The 5,515-nt window shown below is 46.5% G+C and overlaps 1 long non-coding RNA gene across 1 annotated transcript; it reads left to right on the plus strand.

Moving 5' to 3' along the window:
* Window positions 1-1,082: 1,082 nt before the first annotated feature.
* LOC138105983 (uncharacterized) lies at window positions 1,083-3,517 on the plus strand. The gene is made up of 4 exons (XR_011148844.1): window positions 1,083-1,266; window positions 2,151-2,322; window positions 2,672-2,842; window positions 2,945-3,517. It is a non-coding gene; the product is annotated as an uncharacterized lncRNA (long non-coding RNA).
* The last annotated feature ends 1,998 nt before the right edge of the window (window positions 3,518-5,515 follow it).

Below are 5,515 nucleotides of genomic sequence, written 5' to 3' on the forward strand. Positions count from 1 at the left end.
CTTTCCTAAGAAATCCAGAGGAAGGATAGAGGGGGACATGACAGAGGCAACTCAACAAGGAACAAAGCAAAAGTAGAGATAAACTGGCAGATTTACCTTGAAATCATCCACTTCTGTTGCCTGGGGCCATACATTATTCTCTGAAGCTCACTATTTCTTGGAATACTTCAAACCTGTGTTCCAGCTGTTTTGTAACTGTCTCTGTGGAAAGGGTCACTCCTGAGGTATCGATTTAGGCAATTCAAGATCCAGCACTTGGTTAACCCCCAGCTTGTCAAAAAAAAAAATCCAGCAATCAAGTGTGCAATTTGCCTGGACTGACTGCCATACACTTTCTAGAGTTGTTCATGGGATTAATGACCCAAATTAAGCAGCTGCACCTCTCTGCCAGAGGCCAAGGAAAAGAGGTGCTTGGAGCCAACAGCTGCTGCTGTTTGGCCAGGGATTCCCATTAAACAGGCTTACCGTACCCTTCTGCCACAACTCTTGGCTTTCTTTTGGATTTGCCTCTCAGACACTACTGGATTTCACCCTGCAAATATGTGTGCTCCACAAGCAGCGCTCTGCCCTCCGACAGGGCAGCATCAGGAGAACCAGGCGGGTGTGAGGGCCAGGTGGGAGGGATGGGCTCAGGGTGGCACCAGGTGCACCCTCACCGGCTCAGAGCTGTGGCTGTGTCGCACCCTGCGGAGCAGGAGCCCCTCCATACACACCGGGCCTGGCAGGACCCAGCAGCAGCACTGGGCCCAGCAGCAGCACCATGCCCTCACACTGCGCCTGGCCCTGCCGTGCCTCCACACCGAGCCCTCACACCGAGCCCTCACACCACACCTGGTCCCGCTGCGCCCTCACACCACGCTCTCACACCGCGCCCTCACACCGCGCCCTCACACCGAGCCCTCACACCGTGCCCTCACACCACACCTGGTCCCGCTGCGCCCTCACACCGCGCTCTCACACCGCGCCCTCACACCGCGCCCTCACACCGCGCTCTCACACCACACCTGGTCCCGCTGCGCCCTCACACCGAGCCCTCACACCACCCTCTCACACCGCGCCCTCACACCGCGCCCTCACACCGTGCCTGGCCCCGCCGTGCCTCAGGGGGGACCCAGGCACTGAAGCACGGGGGCTGGGCAGAGAAGAAGTTCAGAATAGCTTGGGGAAGGAGCCTACGAAGTGGTAATTCATTATGAAGTGATGGTAATTCACTGCTTCTCAAGGAAGATGAACTAGCAACCATCTGGTGAAAGGGGTATGCAGCAGGTTTGTAAGAAAACTAAATCCTTTCTTCACAAAGTGCCTCACTGGAGGTCAAGTGTAGTTAAAATGGCACGTCCATTTCTGGCTTCGGACTTCCTTTTATCGCTAATTCCCAGACAATAAGGGTGATTTATTCTTGCTGTTTTTCACAGCTTCCTTTCCCATGTTTCTGGTACCCTTGAGGGAAAGGCACTGCAGGGCTGGGTCTTCTCATGTGAAAGTCCTTGTAGACTTACACAAGCAGCGCTGCTGGAGATGTGGAATGAGTTCATTAACATGGAAATGATGCCACTGCAGCAAAGGGCCTGATACAAGCATGCTATGCTAGCCTCACCAACAGGCCCTTTTGCAGAGGAAGAAAATTGCTTTGTGAAGGCTGTGATTGACTGGATGACCTGGGGAAAACCCCTTCCCAGTAAAACAAGGCTTATACATATTTTTCAAGAAACAGGATTAACTGTGAGTATTGTGGATGAAATAGAGAAGAGTAAGTAAAATAAAATTGTATGTGTTCAATAACTTGATTTGTTTTTATTTTTTGTCTGTGCAGCCAAATGTAACCAGTCTGGTGACTTCAGCAGCACCCCCACAACCAACTCTTAGCCAGCTTTACAGCCTTGGTGTCACAGTTGCTCTGGTGTACCTGGGAGACGAGGCTCCCCACACCCTAGGGAGCTCTGGAAGGGCTTTTCTTCTACTCCTGAGCAAGGCTGCTGTGTGCATCCTTGTTTGTATCCCAAGCCACTTTGCAAATCCATGTCTCCACTTCTGTAACCTGGGAGGTTAAGCACCTGCAGAATGAGTTTAATGGAAAAATGTGAGGTATAGAAGACAGAGGAGAGAGCTACGCTCCAGGTCACAGGAATTTTCTACTGTTGTTGTTCTAGGTTGTTGGTCTCCTCTGATCTGCCTAAATCTGGTTCCTGAAAACTACAGGAGGGAAAACTGAGCTTATTTTGGTGGTGTCCCAGTTGCAGGTCGTGGTGTGGCGTGGCTCTGTTGCTGTTCTATACCACCCACATATCGCTGCTGGGGACATGGTTTTGGGGGGAAGCAAAGGTGAGTGTGTCACTGAAACTGCAGGAAAAACAGAAACTCTCCAACATCATCTTTTCAGTGTTAGAGAATTAGCATTACATTATTCTGGCCATGATGTTATTTTGGCCTGGATGTGCAATAGAAATTTCATCCACACATACCTGGGTTGTACAGTGAAAATCATTCCATCACACATAGTTCTATACCAAACTTTTCACATATTTATGCATAAAAACCCCAAAGAAATTCTCATTTGTTGGTCCTAAATTACACAATTCTTAGCATTCAATCTCCTATTGGTTATTGACCCCTTTGCCTTTGATGCTAATTTGGTCCTCATTCTATGGTTCTTTTATCAATCTTTTCCCAGACCAGGTGTCTCCGACTGCACCAGGGGGTGATGTTTGTTAATATTTGGTTATCTCCTGTGTATCTTGTGGCTACTCCAAATCTGTAGATGTTAAGCTCATCAGGCCTCACCCAGCATTGGTGAACAGAATCTTTCGAAGAGAAACTTAATTCCGCTCCCCCTGAGGCAAAGGTGAGCAACCTCCTGACTAAAGTTACATCAAAAAATTTAAAAGCTGTATCATTTCCAACAAGTGCACCCCAAACTGCACTATTTTCACCTCCCTCTCCCCAGTGGGAAGGCTGTCAGCATCAGCCCTGTGGACCCTGTCCTGTGCCATTGCCATCCATCCCCTCCTGTTTTCTCCAAGACACAGCTACAAGACGTGGTGCTGAAGAAAAAACATCGAAACACAGAATCCATGTGGTGCTGAAGGATGGCGCCAGGGAACGGAGGAAGTGGGGGCAAGCCCCAATCCAGCCAAGCCAGGGGAAGCTGAGCCAAGCCCAGCAAAGCTGGGCTGAAAGGAGCTGAGCAGAGTTGGGTGGAGTCAGGCAGAGCAATCAAAATTGGTGGCGCTGGCAGCAACCTTGCAGAATTGAGTCCAGCATCCAAAGCAGCAATGTGGAGTCAAATCCACAGCGCTCCCCAAGCCCCAGCACAGCACGGACAATCTTGCTTTTGGGAGTTTGTCCATTGTTTTCTGTTGTCGCAGGCCCAGGGACAGGAGGGAGCTGCCAGCGTGGTAACAGCCACCGTCTTGGCTTTGTTCTGGGACCACGTGGAACTAAGTCGAGGTCGTGAACACCTTTTTGTGGATAAAGCACCTTCTCTTTTTGCATACTCTTGTTACTAATATTGCTGCTGTTACTGTGCATTTCTTAACTCCATTGCTTGTTGCTCTCAGTAAATTGTTATCCCAACCCATAGTCTCTGCCTTTGTCCCACTCTTACTTGAAGGGTCAGGGAGGAAGTAGGTAGCTTACTTAGTCAAATCTTTGGTGTTAAGGATTTGCCACAGGTGGCAAATCTCTAGCAGCAGTAAGAGACAGGATTAAGTAAGCTTCTGCTTATAGATATGACAACATAATATGCCTGGGGCCCACTTTTTGAAGCGTAACCTCTGTTTTATGTCATCTAGTGACTTCAGGTTTAACCTAGAACACATGTAACCCAAGGTCCCAGTAACCAAAATGTGACACAGCCTGCCCAGGGCATCATTTTTAGTTTTTGAATGCTCAGATACCATGTGGTATACTTTAAAACGTGCTTAGAGCTATAAAAAAGTACAGATGTCTTGCCAGCTATAGCCAGTTGGAACATTACAGGATGAGGGATGTTTCCTTAGCAGGTGACATGGGAGATAGGATATTCTGCTCTCAGTACTTAATGTACAAAAGGGCCATTATGTTGGCCTATCTTGTCAATTCTTTCTTTCTTAATGATTACGTTCCATCCCAATACAAGTGAGAAATCTAAATTTCAAATTATTTTTTTGAAAATATTCTTCTTTTTTTCTTTTTATCCAAGTTGCATCTACGTGTGGTCTTAGTGTAGCTTAAAACATTTGTTTCAAATTTGTGTTCAAATGCAATATCCTAAGGATTTGTAACCTTGCCAACTGCATTTTCATTTCCACACAGCCACTCTGTCTCATTGACCACGTCCTGTAGAAGAAAAGCGAGACTAAAAGTTTTCCTTCAGCGAGGTAGTCACACCACATGGACTCACACAAAACTACAAAAGTCTAGTGACAACTGCAGCCCCAAGGACTGTGGCTCTCCCTAGGATATTAGTTTGGACCACAACTCCTAGACCTATTGAAAATGATTACAAATCCTTGTTGTTTGGGGGAGGTTTTGGATTTTTTTTTCAGTTATCCCAAGCAGAAATATGTCTACTAGATGTAGATTTCAGGAAATCTTTTTTCCAAGACTCCTAACTCAAAATGTTAAGTGGCTACCTTTGAACATCCAGTTATCTGTCCATAGCAATCATTAAGAATGTTACAAAGAAGGAAACTCAAGATGCGAGGACTGAAGACACCATTTATTCAAAGGTAGACACCTATTTAGCGCAAAAGGGCAGTAAGACATTGCCAGACTCTAAAACATCTTAATTTCCACCACCTTGCCCCCTTGTCCCATGGACCCAGTGAACTCTGAATTCCCTAGACTTCAGCAGAGCAGCAAAGAGAATGCACAATCCAGACTACCTTCTGCACCAAACCTTTGATTTAGTTGCTCATAAAGCCACATTTTGCTTGGAAAAGCAGATTGCAAATATAATACTGCACATTCATTCAAACCGCTACTCATTTCAGGAGCAGGCTTTTGGCTGCTGCTAAACTCTGAAGTGTTTTCTGTGGTGGAAGACACGAAAGGACTGAAGGAATGAAATGCCAGAGGATCCAGCAAAATCAGCTTAGCACTGGCTGGCTGCAGGGTGCAGAGGATCAGCGTAAGCCTCTGACACATACTAGAGGGAACGTGTGGCAGTAGGAAGTGCTTACTAGTCAGGCTGCCTCTTAATCCAAGGGAACAGTTCTCTACTGCCATTGAAAAAATTGATTTTTCTGCATGCTCCATTGTTTTACAGTAGTATTGCAAAGACACATTGGTAAAGGCACTAAAAAATGACCTGTTTGCTATCCTTAATATTTAGAAATAAAATAGAAGACATTTATTAAATAGGCATCTGCAGCAGGGAATTAGGTCATAATCAAGACTGTGATGAAGAAATAAACCCAATACAACCCACAGCTTTGTTTTCTTAAGCCGTTATGATCACCTCAGCAGAACTGCCTCACTGTTTCCTTCCATCACCAAAGTTACTACCCAGTATTTCATGCTGGTACAGATGCTA

The sequence above is a fragment of the Aphelocoma coerulescens genome, chromosome 2 (genome assembly GCF_041296385.1).
Source record: "Aphelocoma coerulescens isolate FSJ_1873_10779 chromosome 2, UR_Acoe_1.0, whole genome shotgun sequence".
NCBI classification, from domain to species: Eukaryota; Metazoa; Chordata; class Aves; order Passeriformes; family Corvidae; genus Aphelocoma; species Aphelocoma coerulescens.